The 17,967-nt window shown below is 49.7% G+C and overlaps 1 protein-coding gene and 6 non-coding genes across 10 annotated transcripts in view; 6 read left to right on the top strand and 1 right to left on the bottom strand.

The window, feature by feature from the left end:
• Positions 1-17,967, bottom strand: part of LOC144110530 (membralin) — a 184,479-nt gene that overhangs the window by 128,989 nt on the left and 37,523 nt on the right. The gene's annotated exons all lie outside the window — the stretch shown is intronic.
• On the top strand, positions 23-95 carry TRNAR-CCU (transfer RNA arginine (anticodon CCU)). The gene has a single exon. It is a non-coding gene; the product is annotated as a tRNA-Arg (tRNA).
• On the top strand, positions 208-280 carry TRNAR-CCU (transfer RNA arginine (anticodon CCU)). The gene has a single exon. It is a non-coding gene; the product is annotated as a tRNA-Arg (tRNA).
• On the top strand, positions 472-544 carry TRNAR-CCU (transfer RNA arginine (anticodon CCU)). Its single transcript has one exon. It is a non-coding gene; the product is annotated as a tRNA-Arg (tRNA).
• TRNAR-CCU (transfer RNA arginine (anticodon CCU)) lies at positions 2,674-2,746 on the top strand. Its single transcript has one exon. It is a non-coding gene; the product is annotated as a tRNA-Arg (tRNA).
• Positions 2,871-2,943, top strand: TRNAR-CCU (transfer RNA arginine (anticodon CCU)). The gene has a single exon. It is a non-coding gene; the product is annotated as a tRNA-Arg (tRNA).
• On the top strand, positions 3,068-3,140 carry TRNAR-CCU (transfer RNA arginine (anticodon CCU)). The gene has a single exon. It is a non-coding gene; the product is annotated as a tRNA-Arg (tRNA).

Raw genomic sequence — 17,967 nt, 5'->3', positions numbered from 1 at the left:
AACGATTTCTGCGCACAGCATCGCCCTCGTGGCCTAACGGATAAGGCATCGGTCTCCTAAACCGGGGATTGCGGGTTCGAATCCCGCCGAGGGTACGGAATTTTTTTTTTGTAAAAAGCGAATCGAAACCGGATATCTAGCAGATAACCTTGAATGTCTACGAGACTGAATTCGCATTCTCGGTCAACGATTTCTGCGCACAGCATCGCCCTCGTGGCCTAACGGATAAGGCATCGGTCTCCTAAACCGGGGATTGCGGGTTCGAATCCCGCCGAGGGTACGGATTTTTTTTTTTGTAAAAAGCGAATCGAAATCGGAAATCTAGCAGCGTTTTGTGTGTTTTTGTTGAGTGTTTTTTGTGTAAATGTTATGGGTCAAAGCCAGGCAATAAAGAAAAAAAGATAACCTTGAATGTCTACGAGACTGAATTCGCATTCTCGGTCAACGATTTCTGCGCCTGCGCACAGCATCGCCCTCGTGGCCTACCGGATAAGGCATCGGTCTCCTAAACCGGAGATTGCGGGTTCGAATCCCGCCGAGGGTACGGAGTTTTTTTGTAAAAAAAGCGAATCGACATCGGAAATCTAGCAGATAACCTTGAATGTCTACGAGACTGAATTCGCATTCTCGGTGAACGATTTCCGCGCCTGCGCACAGCATCGCCCTCGTGGCCTTATGAGAAAAAACGTGTTCCGCTGTCCTTCACAACTTCGCACATAGTGCTCATTCCTAAAACCGATGATGCTGAAAAGCTCCTGATGGTGGGGTCTTATCGCCCGATAAGCCTCACAAACGTCGACTACAAGATTTTCATGAAGGTGTTGGCGAAGAGACTGCAGAGTGTTATAACATCGATTGTAGGCACGCACCAAACGTGTGGCATAAAAGGTCGAAGTATCGCTACGAACATACACGTGGCGCGGTCCATACTAGAATGCTGTGACTCTTTTGATGACCGAGTGGCGATGATACAACTAGATCTGGCAAAAGCCTTTGACCGGGTGTCTCATGACGTCCTGTTTGCCGTACTAGAGCATGCGAATGTTGGCCGAATAATAACAGAAGGTGTTAGAATGGCATACGCAAACTGTACGACTCAGATTGTTGTGAACGGCGAACTCACTGGCAGCCTGCAAGTGCGATCTTCTGTAAGACAGGGTTGTCCCCTGTCGCCATTGCTGTTCGCGGCGTACCTTGAGCCACTTTGCTTGGCCATCCGGAATAATGAATGCATAACGGGTTTCAGGCTGCAATCAGCGCTCGTAAAAATCTTGGCTTATGCTGATGACATCGCTGTATTTTGTGCAAATACAGAAAGTATTTCTGAGGTAACGAACGTAGTGCACAAAGTTTGTAGCTGCACTGGAGCCCAGATCAACTGGGAAAAAAGCAACGGGTTCCGGCACAGTGGCTGGGACGTCACGCCTGAACACTATTCTCGGATGCGCTGGTCCACCACTCCAGCGTTGTATTTAGGAGTACCCCTTGACAGTTACCGGGACCCAGATCCGTACTGGCTTGACCAAGCATCGAGGGCCAAGGAAAGAAGTGATGCAAGGGAGACAGTTATCGATGTTTTCGTGTGCCATTATCTGCAACCTGTTCCTTACTGCTAAAGTGTGGTATGTGATGAATGTGCTCAGTGCTTCCCGGGCAAGCATTCAAAAACTTCATCGTGTATTTGCGGTTTTTATTTGGGCTTCGACCTGGGAAAGGACGAGTCGAACAAACTTGTTTCTTTCTGTGATGAAAGGTGGGCTTGGCCTGGCGCATTTATTTTTGAGACAAGTTGTTTCGCGTTTCATGTACCTACGGGATGAAAATGATGTCTTCCTCCGGACCGTAATGCAAGTACGGCTTTGTCGACTTCTTCCTGACCTTCTTGTAAGTTCGGTACATGTAAATGGTGCGATAAGAGGGTACCTTAAAGAAGTTGTGCTCGCGTACAGAATGCTGCATGTTCGGTTTTCCATGGAGTATTTGTGTAATGTCAAGGAAAAAAAATTGTACGTGGACTTAGTGGACACAATGCTTCCTCTGCCGATATATCGTTTGCCACACATTGCAGGCCCAGGAGCTGATGTACTTAAAAGAGTTAAGAAGATGCCAATATTGCCAGCGATCAAATCCTTTTTCTTTAAACTCCACACTAATACCTTATCAGTGAAAACGTGGATGCACGATAAAGGTCTTTTCCTCCCTTGGTCAACAAACTGTTTCCTCTGCCACAAACCGGAAACCATTGAACATGTGTTTTTGGACTGTTGGGACCCCATTTTTTTCTGGGATGTCCTTCAGAGAACTTTAAAGAAAGACCTACCATTAGATGCATATGGCAAAAGATTTCTACCTTTTCACAAAACAGATGATTTTCCATTTGATGCAGTAATGCTCCTGGGACTTCACAGCTTGTGGAAAACCAGAATGGAGTTTAACAATGCAGATGAACAAGTGAAACCTGTACGGGAACATTTCATTCAAAATGTTGTGCGATTTAGGGAGGCGTATAAGGCCCTCCCTGAACAGTCAAAATGGATCGATGTGCTTGATGATTTGGCAAGACTGAAAAAATTTTAACATGCCGTGTCAGGCAAAGGTCTGCCGACACGTTTTAATCGTTCATCTTGTGTGTTTTGAATGTCAAAGTCGGCAATAAAATAAAAAAATAAAAAAGCCCTCGTGGCCTAACGGATAAGGCATCGGTCTCCTAAACCGGGGATTGCGGGTTCGAATCCCGCCGAGGGTACGGAGTTTTTGTTTTTTTTCTGTAAAAAGCGAATCGAAATCGGAAATGTAGCAGATAACCTTGAATGTCTACGAGACTGAATTCGCATTCTCGGTCAACGATTTCTGCGCTTGCGCACAGCATCGCCCTCGTGGCCTAACGGATAAGGCATCGGTCTCCTAAACCGGGGATTGCGGGTTCGAATCCCGCCGAGGGTACGGAGTTTTTTTTTTTTTCCTGTAAAAAGCGAATCGAAATCGGAAATGTAGCAGATAACCTTGAATGTCTACGAGACTGAATTCGCATTCTCGGTCAACGATTTCTGCGCCTGCGCACAGCATCGCCCTCGTGGCCTAACGGATAAGGCATCGGTCTCCTAAACCGGGGATTGCGGGTTCGAATCCCGCCGAGGGTACAGTTTTTTTTTACCCTTTGTTTCTTTTTTTTCTATTCTTCCGATAAGGCTTCTAATCCACGGTTACTCTGTAAGCACCACCTCCGCCAACAATTTTTTTTTTTCCTTTTTTTATGACTTCGAAGGTAGCAGTGAAGACGCCGCGCAATGCAGTCCTAGCCGCATTCGCTACAAGCTACGAAATCGAGCACAGACGCCGATGCGGCGACCATTCGTGCGTGCTCTGAGAGCTTAAGCAGTTCTGCCCTAGCGTTGGGCGACACATTTCGCCCCCTCCGCGCAGTCTTGCTATGCGTCAACAATTATTGGTTTTGTTCGCACGCTTCGGCGCAGTCCTGCAGCTCGCGCCCGAGTCCCCAGCTCGTTCTTTTATTTCTGTTGCCAAATGATTGCACAGCCTTGATCAGGAGGCATTCAGGCCACAGAGAGAGGTGTGGCAGGGGCACGTCTGGCGACCATGAAACTATCAATGTCATACAGCCGATGGGTTAATTCAGTGTCTCTCCAGGAGATTTTGAGTTTCATGGTCGGTTGTTTTGTGACAAGACCTTGGGCCAAGGCTACACATCTGCAGACAAAAAGTTTGCCGAGCTCGACACAGGAAAATAACGCTAATTTGTCCCACGTGTTTATGGAAATATTCCGAGGTTCAGTGTATTTCGATAAAACGAGCAATTCCCTTACATTCTAATGTACGCTCGGAGTCGAAAGGGACTAAAAGGGGCGAAAGTGTTAGAGTCCTTTAGAAGCAACTGCGTCAGTACCTCAAAACATCAACCATTATTTCCTCGGGGACTAATTATACAGCCACAGTCACCCCCCGGACGGAATAACCGCTCGTCATGAGGACTGGCTGGTGGACCTACCACCATTTTACTCGATTTTGGCTCGAGTAGTACGCGCGCCTTCACGAGCAGATCGCAGCGGTGGCTAAAGCACGCAGCTAGAAATTCTCTGCGGTTTGAAAAAGCGGCCAGACGTCCGTCCGTCTGTCTGTCTGTCCATCAGTCAGAACAGAACGCGCAGCGGGTGTTCTCATCCTCAACCTCCCCCCGCCCCCTCTTGTGCGATAACAAACGATCGCCCGTAGGATCGGACAAGCACTCTCCCGCGAGCAGTGCGCATCTACACGAGTCTACGCCTGCTCGTGGCGTAAGTAGGTCGCAGGCAGGAGAAGAAGCCTGTGCACGGCGAGACGGACAAACACCGATGCGCCGCCGGTGTACACGGCCCATATAAACAGCGCGCGCGCGCGCAAACAAGAAACGACGCAAAACCTTACCCGCACAGAGCAACTCCCCCGATAGCAATAGAATAAAACGAGCGATTTTTTTTTTCTTTATAGATGTTGGAAACCTTGCTTTAGCCCACAAGGAAGGAAGCGTGAGCGTTGCGACATTTCTGTAGGACCGTGTACATACAGTCAGCTGTCGAAGATTCCCACTCGAAGAAGACCAAAAGTTGAGAGGAGGCTTCTTTAACACATCTGACGTTGGTTCGAGTAAACCGGAAGTCCGAAGCAAGCGAGGTCGGTGTCACGAAAGCCCACCACAGCACATAGGGTGAAGCCTGCAGTCCAGTAATACCCTCAAAGGAGTATTCAGGGTAGACATGTCCAGTTAAACGCCCTGTATGCCAAACGGCAAAAATAAAACTAAAAGCGTACGACAGCGTCAAATCTCCCCGCACTACCAGCTACGTTCTACCGCAAGTTTATACTTACGTAAACCAACGGGGGAAATAACCATCATGGGCCAAGCTACACCAACTGCAGGACAGGTGATTCTCCCCCTGCAGTAACTTTGTCTTTGACCAGCTGCGACCACCTGGCCCCTGCAAAACTTCCTGACCTCATCCACCCACCTGACGCACCGGGCCGACCCTTGCTACGCTTGCCTTCACTGGCATTCAATCCGTTACCCTTAGTGACCATCGGTTACTATTCTTTCGCATTACATGCCTTGCCCATGCACCTTCAATTGCTCTTCTTGATTTTGACTGTGAGTCAAACTCGCGTTCGTCTCCTAACCAACTCCTCTAATTTCTCTCCCCTAACATTGCTCTCTTGAAATTTTTACACCCTTAAAGGTGCACAGCTCTTGTCTCAGGGGATAACACGCTAAGAGGGAGTTCACCTACACTTTAAGGGTGTTCTTGAACACCCTAATGGTGTTACGTTGTTCATTGCCATCACAATAGCGTTTATGAACACCCTAAAGGGCGTTAAACCTGAGTACCCTCTTTTACACCTTCAAGGGGGTAAATTTTTTAAAGCGTAAACACACCATTATGCTTTTCACAACTCGCTGCGATGTTCTCAACTTAAAGGGGCTCTGAAACGCCTTCCGAGGACAGCACATTAACTCACTTAATCGCTGCACTGTGTTGCCATGAAAACCAGAGCCAAATAACACTCTTCTACACGCAGCAGACGACCCACAACCACGCGTCAAAGTTGGCGAGCCCTTGCCAGCGACATTTTCATGCTCGCACCCTCCTCCGCCCCCCGCATCTGCGTAGACAAGGTGAGAGGTGGCCATTGGTTAGATTCTTTCAGACGTCAGGCAGCTACCGTGGCCGCGGCCAATAAGCCGCTTATCTCCGGCGGGTCGGGAAGCTCCGCTCCCAGAGGGGGTCGGCGAAGGAGCGCCTGCCTTCCAGCGTGCAAAAAGTGACGAGAGGAAAAGGCGCAAAGACGCTGAAACTCAAATTTTAACTACAGATAACTCAGCTTCTACAAAGAGCGTTTAAAAAATCCTTGCTGGACACTAATCGTGAAGCGGCGTGCTTCAATATCCCAGTCAGGCCGCAACTTTAATATTAGAGCCCCCTTCACAGCCCCTTTAATATGAAAGCCAAAGAAAAATACTCAGTCATGTAACCAGCTGCCATCCGCTAAATCTATTTCCATGTGCCCTGCCCCCCCCCCCCCCCCCCCCCCACCTCTCGCTTTGCGAACGATGCGCGTACAACGGCTTCGCGAAGGTGAAGCTTGTTTCCAACTCAACCCACACAAGAGAGCGCCGCCTCCGCGCACGCAGCTGGCTGTTGCAGCACACCACGTGCTCGGTGATCCACGAGCGCCGCACACCCATACGCGGAAGTGGGGCTCGCCCCTGTCTCCAATCTTCATTTTTGGCTCGCAACGAAAGTGGCGTGAGGGTACTTTTCCCCGCGAAAACGGCGTAGCCGACGTCGTCTGTGTCGTAGGATAACGTAATAAGAAAATAACTAGCCGAACATGGGGAAAACTATTTTGTGCAGGTGGAGGAGGAGCGTCCAACAACAACAATGCGCATCCTAAACTTCATTCGTAGTAAAAATAAATGAAAGAGAGACAGAGAGAGAGGAAGTGAGGTTTCAGCACAATGTCACTGGTGAGCATGAAAATAAAAGTCTGATTTGAATACGGCACCTACAATAAGGCCCTGCCTGCCTTTTCCATCTCCGCAACTCCCCCTCCCCGCACTCCTGTCTTAGATCCGCCTATGACGTCAACCAAAAAGCCGATAAGGTGAGCCGCAAGTCGTCTGAGTCGGCTCCCCCTTCAGTCTGTGCCGCCTGTGTTATGGCGTCCAGGTTAGCCTGCAAAGTGGCTGCTCTCAAGGGGGGAGGGGGGGGGGGGGGGGGGCACGGGCAGCTGAGAAGATTTCGCAACCAGAGTAGCAACCCTCCCCCCCCCCCCCCCTTTCGTGTTGACAATCATAGGACCTTGATCGTATATAAGCTCCCTGAGACCCTTGTTAATCACCAGACCCGTGGACGAGTGGTTAAGGCCGTTCGCCGCGTGAATGGGAGGTGGTTAGGTTCCTGGCGGGTTGCAGTGCGTACAGCGCTCCTCGTCGGGGTTCCAGCCTGCCATCGCTGGGGTTGCTGCGGTTGGCTCCGGGCCCCTCTAGAAGGTGGAGCTAGGATCACGGCTGCCAGTCCGACCGAAGTGCAGCCTGACGGTCTCGGAATCCTGGGATAGGAAGGACTTTGCGCAACCCCTGTTATACCACTAATTTTTTTTTTACTTATTGCTTGCACGAGGTACGCGATACGCAGCACCGCGCATGTTTGCGCATCGCGGCTCACTTGCAAGTGACGCACAGTCAGCGATCAGAGCTAGGCGCTGACGTCAATCACGTGAGCTGAGTTGGCAGATCGGACAGGCAACTGCGGAACGCGGGTAAGGGGGAGGCTGCGCGCGAGCTTTACTTCCTGATCCATCCTCCGGGAGAGGGAGCCTCATTAAACCGCGCACGGTGTTGCAGTTATCTTCCTATCCTTTTTTTCGCAGACGCCCGTGTCTGGACTGCAAGAAGCAGGCTGCACATATAGTGGGCAGTGATTGCTTGTTACCCGAAAAAGGAGACGCTTTGTCACACGGTTACGGCGACACTTGGGTAACACGCATCACTGGTCATCTTATCCCCGCCACGTCATTGTCATCTCAGCGACCGGGATGGCCAAAATATAAAGCGAAGAAGGAAGGCACCATAACGATGACGGAAGGAGCTTGAAACGATCGCTCGATTTTATACTTCCACGGGGTGCCGGGCTGTTTAAACGAAGAAGCGGGCCGTTGGTCATAACAAAACTTCAATAATTTCAATAATAAATTTCAGCTATTCTTCATTAAGCTGTGCGAATTTAATTTCAGGCCACTACAGACTTGCGTTCAGCAACGTGTTAGCCGTGCCTGCTTCGGCGATCGCTACAGGTAAAGCTAGGTCACCAGTGAGACGTTTTCCTTAAATACTTTAGACTAGCATAAACGATTGCTCACTAGGCATGCCGGCTCTGACGTAATTTGCAGTCAGCGCGTACGCTTAAGTCTCGTCACGTCGCGCCGAGTAACGACAACGCCTCCTCGATTTAAATACCAGCCAGGCAAGAGGTTTTCAGTAAAATCGATATTCTAATACACTTAGTCCGCTCACCCATTCGCCAGCCTGCGTGTTACAGCGAAATGAATCTGTTATACGCAGCCCTCCCCGGCTGATTAATAGCGTGTTCGTAATCCCGATCCAGGCTCTTGGCCGGTCACGTGTCATCACGTGACCAGCATCGCCTACGCGACCAGTCACCAGGCACGTAACCGTGTGATCGTTGCGACCGTAGTCGTAGCCCAGGTTGTCACAAAGCGTATGACAACCTGGGCTACCACTTTACTTCAGATGCTATGAGGGACCCAGTAATGGAGGGCTCCGAATAATTTGGATAACTTGGGCTCCTTTAACGTGCACGGGAGTCGCACAGTACCGGGTCTCTGGTTTATGGGGTTTAACGTCCCAAAGCGACTCCGGGTACGAGGGACGCAGTAGCAGAGGGCTCCGGATAATTTCGACCACCTGGGGTTCCTTAACGTGCACGGACACCACACGGTATTCGGTTCTCTGGTTTATGGGGTTGAACGTCCCAAAGCAACTCAGGCTAAGGGCATTCCGTAACGGAGGGCTCCGGAAAATTTCGACCACCAGTAGCGGGGTTCTTTAACGTGCACTGACACCGCACAGTACAAGGGACTCTAGCATTTCGCCTTCATCGAAATGCGACCGCTGCGGCCGGTATCGAACCCGCGTCTTTCGGGTCAGCAGTAGCCAATTATAACCACTGAGACGCCGCGACGGCTGTGCAACAGTGTCTCTGAGCAGCATGTAGAATTGAAAGCTTTCGATTCTAACACAAGCCGATACCGTTTACACAGCCGAGGAAGCTCCCCGTACAGCTGCCCCTGTTAACCCCTGTTAATATCCAAGCATTGAAAACGTATAAAAGTTATTAACTTCGCAGGATTTCATCAATGATGGTCCCTTCGAAGCAGAAATGCAAAAAAAAAAAGATCTATCGAGAAAAAGATCATTATAGTGCCGCGAATATTTGCAGTGTTTATTCGTTTTTCAAATCTGCCGCGACACCACCTTATCGCTTTGTTTGCGACGCAGACGCGACTAGATTTATCTCGATTGATCGCAGCCAGGCAAAGCTGATTCTACGTTGTTCCGGAATGTTCTAGTAACTTTGCGCTCTTTATCTCGAAAGTTCGCTATCAGCTTTAAATTGAGCACGGCCGACAGCGGCGGGCATTCTGTTCGACGACCGCCGAGCACGCTTGTCGCTTCGCCGCCGCCGAGTGATTCAGTCCATTTTGGATGTAAGTAAGCCAAATAAACAGTTTTCTTTTAGAAGACCCTTTCGTCCGTCTTCATCTGTGCTTCGACTGCCGTCACCACTACGTGACAATAGCATAATTATATTTACCTAATGTTTGAGTTCTGAATGTCTAAGGACGATAGAACTGCGGGAGCACGCGCACGCGAATACTGTAACCCAACAACAAAATTCATAATTGCAACATGACCCTCCCTTTTTTTTCTTTATTGCCGGTGAACAATACATACGCAGGAATAAAAATCTCTAGCCACACTTTGGCCGAGACAATGGGTTAAAACTTTTTCATATCAATCAGTTCATCCATAACTGCCACCCAGTCCGGCGGCTGGGGTTGACTGCGGAGAACATCTCTCAGGAAAACTGCACTTTCTATAAAGTTTTCTCTCACTGGTCGCACATTAGCGTCGGCGTGCCTGGCCGCCATTCTCGTTTTCCAGATGCTGCAGAGGCCCAGTAGCATAAACATGTCGTAAGGAACTTCCTCACTTTCTATAGGTAGAAACCGGATGCCATAAGGAGTTACAGGTAGTTCTTTCTTCAATGTTCTTTGCAAGATGTCCCAGTGGAAAACCGGGTCCCAGCAGTCGATAAACACATGTTCGATGGTCTCGGGTTTTTTGCAGAGTATGCAGTCGGTTGTCCAGGGCACGCTACATGACCCTCCAATACAGCCTTACGACCATAGAAATCGTAGCATGTTTTGCCGCTACGGTTAGCTTTCACGTGAAGTTACGCATCGGTAAGCCTCTTGTATATCTGCCAGCTGGCACTTTAACCTTTCTTAGATGAATACAATAAAATACCATTTCTGCAAATGTGTTAGCGGTTCACGTAGTAGTTCAGCGAGCATAAATTAAAGTTATTCATTTCTACGCTCTGTATACACCAGGTTTGAAGTAGGCGCAATAGAGTCAATGCTGTTATTAGAACAGCGCGTTAACGACTTCACAGCGATGCATAGATACAACAACGGCACTAATAAAAAAACAGGACCCGCAGTTACTAGAGACGGGCTCTACCATGCACAGTTACCGCCCATCTAGGCCGCCGTGCACGTCGCGACACAGGCGCATCTGTGCATGCCTATCTATAGATATGCCTAGTGCGTATCGAGCAGTGTATGCAGTGTAGTGCGCGAGTACAGCCCGAAAGGCAGCAGAAATCTAGTTAGCCCGCCAGCGCTAAGCTCTTTCTTTCTCACTTCGTCGCCGAACTTGAAAGGCACAAGCACTAGACCGCGCGATAACTACGAACACCAAAAAAAAACGCCTACACATAGCCCCTCATTTCCTTTACCTTGTCTGCTGATATATATATATATATATATATATATATATATATATATATATATATATATATATATATATATATATATATATATATATATATATATATATAGTTTACTATAGCTATGCAGTGCACAGCACAGCGCCCTATGTTCTGTCCCGAATCCACTAGCTGTTAACTCATTAGAACCTCGAGTCCTGACGAACTTGCCCAATTACAAAAGGATGCTGAAAAGGTGTAGACTGATGCGCTAACCATCATTCGCGCACTCGTACGGCGTTACTATTCATACCTAACCGGACTGCACAGTGTGCCGGACCGCGTTCTCCTACCAGCATACTCTGCAATGACATCGAACGGAGCGAGAGTATACGGGATCCCTGTTCGGGCTCGGAGAAGGGAAAGGCGCCTAGCGGGGCGCCCCTTGACCCGACACCCCCTTTCCCAATCCTCCCCAATTCCCCGTACACGCAAGAACACTAAACCCAACTTCACCGCCCTTGCTCGATCGCCGCTCATTTCCAGGCCAGCATGCCGGTCACACACTGCAGTTCAGCAGCGGTGCGGCATGCGTGTCTTCGCGGAGCGGTTCAATGCTTTCGCACAGCCGCTCGCTTTTGTTTTCGAACCCGATGGCCAGCGCCGCGAGACCACACACACGCCGACCGCACTTCTCGCCCAAGCAGCAGCAGTCTGGGTCGCGCCCCAGTCCGCAAAAGGACGCGGAGCGTGACCACGACCGTCAACACCGATCGCGTCCGTAGTAGCAGGCATCGACACACCCTACTTTCGCCCCCCTAACCTCATACGCGCGCACTCCGCGTTGAAAGTAATAGCAAAGGAGGGAAGAATGGAAAGAAAAAAACTCACAGGACGGTTGCGACTATTTAACGCGAGATGCAGCAAAGGCTGTTTAGGCATTTAGTTCTGGGGATATTTCGAGGTAGAAAAGATCAAGTGACCTCATATCGCACTGGTGTAGTGACCAAGTGATGCACCCCTGCACTGGCAGGCGGCTGTTCCAAACAGAGCCCCCCGTAGGCTTATGCGACCCAGGTTGACCGTGTCATTAACGCACTCACTTTATATAACGGCCAACCTGGGTCGCATAAGCATACGGGTGACGGTGGGTCGATGTCATTAACGCACCCACCGGTTACGCCGGCGACGAGAAAGTCAGGGACGGGCGCCTAACAGCTATCGCTGTAAAATGGCAGACGGTTTAGCATACCTAAGCGCGGAATATCGTGCAGTAGCACTAGCTGTGGGAACTTAGGGTCATTAAGTGGTAAAGCCATTTGTCCTAGAGGCCTTTACCATAAGGGTTTTTAGCGGGAAGACTTTACCATGAAACATTCATTCTAAACTGTGGAAGCTTGGGCAAGTTGGTGTCACTTTGTTTTTCAGAAGCGCAAGGGACAAAAGACAAAACAAGTGCGCAGACACGGCGCGTCCCGCCGTGTCTGTGCACTTGTCTTGTCCTTTGTCCCTTGCGCTGCTGAAAAACAATTTTACCCTAAAGGCTTTTATCATAAAGGTTCTTGACCTAAAGGCATTGACCGAGGTGTATCCTCCACCCAGGTGAAGGCCTGCCAGGTGTACACATCCGATAGTGTGTCCACAACCCTGTCGGCGGGTGGGCCTCTTGTCACAAAGCAGGCCTTCAGACACGTACCGCTTCTGCCAAAAGTAACCGAGCAATAGACTTTGCTTCTCAACCACATAACGGAGCCTTCACGGCAACCCTAAAGGCCGAAAGGTGACAAAACATGAGGACAAGGGCTCACCTTACTTTAAGCAGATTAAGAGTTTAAGGGCTGCCATAAGTGCTTCTCTACGCAGCTAAGAAACAAACCACCGCTGCCCGGTTACTTTTGGCAAAGACGGTACGTACGCATGGCCGAACTCGGAAAATGCGCGTACAGTGCTGCCGCACTAAAAATGTGCACATATACAACCCACGAAACGATGGGAGAAACAGTTGCGCAAATGAATTCCCACTAAGTGTCTGTACATGTGCTTGTATGTACAGAGTTCTGTCCTTCCCCTTGGTCCACTACACCTCTTCTTCATGCTCCTCCTCTTCGAAGCGCCCCTGGTGAACACGGACGACCTCATCGTCCTACGTAAGCAGCAATGGATGCCGCGTAGGCTACATATGCCCACCTATGGTACTGTGACGGACATAGTGTCCTTCATGGTATGTCAGGAGAGCTCTGCTGTTGCCGTGTGAAAAAGCACGGACCGTATGTCTGTTATCTTTTATTATACTTTATTTTTATCTGAGTTCTACGGCACGCACGCATAAGTGGGGCCGCGAAAATCAGGACTGCACGAGCCATAAAATTCCTTCCTGCGTTAAAAACACAGGGAAAGAAAATGTAGGAGCTGATATACAAGGAGTTGCTATACGCTGCCGGTCAGTCAAGCCCACTAGTGTTAGGTCATTTCGGATAACTGTGTATGACGCGAATCCCACTCTGCGAGAACTACTTTAATAGGAGGCCGCAGCGGTGGGTCAGTTGTTAGGGCGCTCGGGTGCTGACCCGAAAGACGGGGGATTGATCCCGGCTGCGGCGGTCGCATTTCGATGGAGGCAAAATTTTAGAGGCCCGTGTACTGTGCGCTGTCAGTGCACGTTAAAGAACTCCAGATGGTCGAAATTTCCGCAGCCCTTCACTACGGCATCCCACTGACTCGTTTTGGGACGTTGAACCCCCATAAACCTTTAATAGGAATTAATAGTAAGCATTGCGAACTTTTCAGGAGCGCTGCTCTGTGTCTAAAAACCTTGCACCAAGCAATGCCGTTTCGCCGCGATTTCTCGCCAATTTATGAGCCTCCGTGAACCCCGTATAGATATTTCCAAAGACCGCTCCCTGGGCTTCGGTTTACCTCTATCTGGACTGTCTGCTGCACCTGGCGCTTTACCAGAGCGTAGGCTATCTGCACCTTTTGGCAACAGTCTTCAGAGCAGGTGCTTTGACACCTGCGTTTGGCAAAAGAATGATTACGCTGGTGAAACGTTTTACATCTCGATTCCCGTACTTCCGCGTGTTTTTCAGTTTGGTTCATATATGGAATCCATGCGATACATATGGAGTCTACACAGACTACACGGAGCTCACACGGAAAAGCAAAAATTCATACTGACTTCGTATGACATCACGCCGAAATCTCGTAAGAACTTTGCGAAAACGGCATGGAAGAAATAAGGAAACCATACGGAAGGCATTCGGATCTCCGTATATCCCTTTCTTTATATAAAACTATGGACTACGCATTCCCATAATTGCACATGAGCCGCTCATATGGAAAGGCTCAGCAGGGCAGAGCGGGGTCGAGCATGAAGAACGGGGGCGTTTCAGAGGCAGTGGATAGAGACATATAGCAGAGTGGGCCATAAAAAGAATTAAAAATAATAGTGCCCAGCCCGCACCGTCCAGTGGATAGAGACATGGAGAAGTTGCCTGACGGCCAATTTGAGCGGATTTGTAAGCTCCGCGCACTAAGTTCACGGCTGTCGTCAAAACACTTTTAAGCTCCATTTTTACTTGCATGTGATGGACGGGGTGGTGCCACCAAAATAACCCCGAGCCACCTCGACGAAGTACGACCGGACGTGGCTCGATGACGCAATCACGTCAAAAGACAAGCTCGCTCTGGCAACACTGCGCTCGTCACGAACAGGGGCAAGTTATCGCACGGCTGCTGTTCCGACGTAGACGCCCAGTGCACGTACAGAGTTGAGCCCAATGGCATCCGTTCGGCACGCGCGCGCGCGCGCGAGGTCAGCGATCAAAAGGGCACGGTCCGGTGCACCGCGAGACACCGACCATGACGACGGCCAGGCAGATAACGGTCAGTTCCGCACGGCGGGGCAGCCGATGACGAGAAACGGGCCACGGGGACTTCGTAGATTTCTACGACACTGACCGGTTAGCAAGAGCCGCCGATGCGATGCGAGGTTTGAGGAAAGGGGCACGTGTTTACGAGGAACTCTAATTTAGGTATCCCTTAGACGTATAGGCGAACTGCACGTGGCCACGCATTCGATGCCTTCCGCATCGTTCGAAACAAACAACACAAAACAAAAAAATTGGAAGCGACACTTAAGCTCCGCCTTAAGGGTATGACGCGATAGCGTTAATGGTTTAATGCCCATAAATGTGGAATTCGTCATTCTGTACTTCCCATCCACAGACCGCTGTGTGCACTCGTACCACTCGTGGCGCAGTGGTGCAGCGATAAGCGATGCGCCACTGCTCTGCGATGGCAGGTGCTGCCATCGATGGGGCTTGTGCGACCCATGCAGGTTGCTCTTCCCCTAGCAGGCTCTGCGGACGTATCATTAATTGCCGGCTTTCACGGTGGTCCGTTTGCTCACAATCTGGTAGGCAGGTTGTCATGACGCCACAAGGTCACGTGACCTGGGTGGCAAATTTAGGTTGCTTCTGCGGGGATTTTTCCCCGACAACGCCGCCGCCTACGATGACTAATTCTGTGTACAACGGGAGCCTTAACGTTATCACGTTAAAAACATGTAGGACCTTACCACTGTGCAACGCGAGACTCAGTGATAGCTCTCTGTAGTAGTGCATATCACATCGTTTATTCGTTACTATTTGTCTTCTCCGGTAGAGCGCGCCTGACGTCAGTATGCTGTCGCTCGCGACGTCATTTTGTTCGGACCATTCAACGTGGTGTGTCGCCGTGACGCCTGATCACTCAGCGTGGTTCGATGTTACGCCGACGCCACAGAGCCGGGAGATGTGCCGTTAACAGCTGTCGCTGTAAAATTCGGTGTCCCTGTACCTCCTTAAATGGACGGACATAAAACAGGAAACGAGGGTATCCGCGCCGTGGACTTTATTCCGTCCCTGCCTTCGCGCGCACCGCACAAAACATGCCACCATTTTTTACATCGAGACGCGACCTCTGGCGAGCAGCCTCTCACGAACCGAGAAAGCGTCCCGCTTAGCATCCAATAACGGGAACACCTTCCGGGCCTGCTGCTAAGCTCTCAAAGCGATCAGCCAAATAGCGCCAGTAGCGAGCTCGAGTCAAGGAAGAATGACGGATTGTGGCGCAACCTGCTCGCACGCGCAATACCGGCAGCCAGGCCAGCGTAGCGTTTCGACAGTGAACGCGCGCGGCACGCGATCACGCGCACAGCAGCCAAGGTTTCGACAGTCGCCGCAGCGACCAGGCAGAGAGAGCCACTGTGCCGTCACGGGTCGACGGATGCATAATGGCGAGGCCGCGCCGCTTCGACGAAGAAGCAGAAAGAAGTGAAGCAAGAGGATAGAAGAATGAACTGAGAAGGAAAGGAAGGAAGAAAGCGCCAGGCCCCGCTGCAAGTCAATCGGTTCGGGTTCAGTGGAGCAATCAATTGTAACGACGAGCGGCGGAATCGAATTTCGAAATGCCACGCGCGCTGCCTCGGATCTGAACGCCAACCCTTGCTATAGAGGAACATGCGCATATTGTATATGTATAAGTAATGGCTGCTTATACACGGAACGCTCATATAAGTGCGAAATGAACGAGGGCTTGTATAAACGCCAACGAGGGCAACGACGACGCTTGCGCGACTGCTCTGGCATTTCCTTTTCAATAGAAAGCATTTCTGAGCCGCCGGGATGTTAGGCGCCACGGTCATATACCGGCATCCAACTTGCTTTCGCGCGGGATATTACGCCTTACAGTGTTACACTATATATGTGTGTTACACTACCATACCGCATTCTGCTTGCCTTCGCGCGGGATATTATGCGTTACAGTACCATACCAGCACTCTGCTTACATTTGCGGGGGACATTGTGCATTACAGTACCATACCGGCATCCAACTTGCTTTAGGGCGGGATATTATGCGTTACAGTGTCATACCCGCATTCTGCTTGTTTTCGTGCGGGATATTGTACCAGTACCATACCGGCATCACCTTGTTTTAGAGCGGGGTGTTATGTGTTACAGTACCATACCAGCATCCAATTTGCTTTCGTGCGGGATATTATGCGTTACAGTACCATACCAGCATTATTCTTGCTGTCGCGCGGGATATTACGCGTTACAGTACCATATCGGCATTCTGCTTGCTCTCGCGCGGGATATTAAGCGTTACAGTAACATATCAGCATTATGCTTGCTTTCGCACGGCACATTGTGTTACAATACCATACCGGCATTCTGCTAGTTTTCGTGTCGGATATTGTATGTTACAGTGCCATACCGGCATCGCGCTTGTTTTCGTGCGGGATATTATGCGTTACAGCACCATACCAGCATTATTCTTGCTTTCGCGCGGGATATTATGCGTTACAGTACCATACCGGCATCAGCTTGTTTTCGAGCGGGATGTTATGTATTACAATACCATACCAGCATCCAACTTGCTTTCGCACGGGATACTATGCGTTACAGTACCATGCCAGTATTATGCTTGCTTTCGTGGGGGATATTATGCGTTACTGTACCATACCAGCATTATTCTTGTTTTCGCGCGGGATATTATGCGTTACAGTACCATATCGGCATTCTGTTTGCTTTCGTGCGAGATAATATACGTTACAGTACCGTATCAGCATACGGCTTGTTTTCGCGCGGGATATTATGTGTTACAGTACCATACCGACATTCTGCTTGCTTTCGCGCGGGATACCATTGCGTTACAGTACCATACCAGCATTATGCTTGCTTTCTTGCGGTATATTATGAGCTACAGTACAATTCCAGCATTCTGCTTGCTTTCGCGTGCGCTGGCCAAGACTCAACAACGTCGATAACTATGTTCAGGCAGCAAAAATGATTGCCGGAATAACCGAGATATCGTTCCTTGTGTTATTCTCCAAACGAGCGATTTAGTGCGGCGCGTTCCAAGAAAGGGGAGAGCTTTCTGTGGTGCGAGGAAGATGTCAAACGTTACTGCTGAGGAGAGAAGTTCCAGGTGCCCTCTTGTTCGTTCTGCTTATTCCTCCCATGACAACAAAATATTATGAGCTATAGGGAACAAATCTCTCGGGCAAGTGCGGACGGTGGTCTAGGGTTATATGTAGCTGCGATGTAGGTAACCTCCTCTACAACTGTGGTCTCGAGTGTTTTTCGGGGAAGCTGATCACTAGTATTTAAAAATAGGCTTTTTGAGTTATGAAGGCGGCTTCTGCAGCAGAATACCAGTGCCGGCAGGCGTGAAGAAACAGGTGAATAAAGTTAACTGGTTAGCCGCTTAAATAATTTTTGATAATTAACTTTTTTAACTATTACAGTTACATACCTGGTTGCAATTAGAGATCTGTAGAGGGTCGTTATTAATAGCCATGTCAATTTTTAGAATTTAGGAAACGCGATTTCCCTCGCCGCTACGGCTCAACTAATTTTGG

Source organism: Amblyomma americanum, chromosome 11 (assembly GCF_052857255.1).
Source record: "Amblyomma americanum isolate KBUSLIRL-KWMA chromosome 11, ASM5285725v1, whole genome shotgun sequence".
Taxonomy (NCBI): Eukaryota; Metazoa; Arthropoda; class Arachnida; order Ixodida; family Ixodidae; genus Amblyomma; species Amblyomma americanum.
Note: the sequence above shows the minus strand (reverse complement) of the source record. Positions and strands in the feature narration are given on the sequence as shown.